Below are 741 nucleotides of genomic sequence, written 5' to 3'. Positions count from 1 at the left end.
ATACGCTGTTCAGTTACAGGACTCTATTAAGAGTAGCCGCTCATGTTTGATGATGCTTGGATGGGTCCTAAATTAATATATTGCGAAGGTTCTGAAAGAAGAGGTTAAAACACTTCTGAGTTTATCTCACGAAAGCGATGGCACACAAATTTTGAAAATTTAGACACATTTTGTTTAGTATTTTCATGGCAGAGTAAAGTAACCCAGGCAGGAGCGCTTGTTTTGACTAGGACCGGAATTATCTAGCAGCCTTTGTGTTTTGCGAATAAATTTTTTCAATTTATGTCAGTGTTCATTTGAGTTCATTTTCACACAGTGTATTAGATCCTTTATTTGACGTTTCAAAAATTAACCGCTACTGTCAGGTTTATTTTACTCTGCCGTGGTATTTTTTACATGACTGGGGATAAAAAGATGAAAATTATAGTTTTCGTGTGAATTTTGTAGATCCGAGGCGTAGCTGATGTCAATAAACACACGAAAACAATAAACGGTTGAACAGGTGTTTACTATCGTAAAATATGATATGACTTACGGCCAGGTGAAGGTCTTTATCGCAAAATATGTAAACAGCCATCACCTGGCCTTAAAGGAAACGCATGAGAGGATATTTAGAAGAGATTAGATGAAGGAGATAGATGATGAAAAAAGGACATAAATAGAAGTCGAAGAAGGAAGGCGAAGAAGGAAGGCGAAGAAGGAAGGCGAAGAAGGAAGAGACTATTGCAACAATCACGTATG

This window comes from Bradysia coprophila, unplaced genomic scaffold, assembly GCF_014529535.1.
Source record: "Bradysia coprophila strain Holo2 unplaced genomic scaffold, BU_Bcop_v1 contig_138, whole genome shotgun sequence".
Classification (NCBI taxonomy): domain Eukaryota; kingdom Metazoa; phylum Arthropoda; class Insecta; order Diptera; family Sciaridae; genus Bradysia; species Bradysia coprophila.
This window is presented reverse-complemented; position numbering follows the sequence as displayed.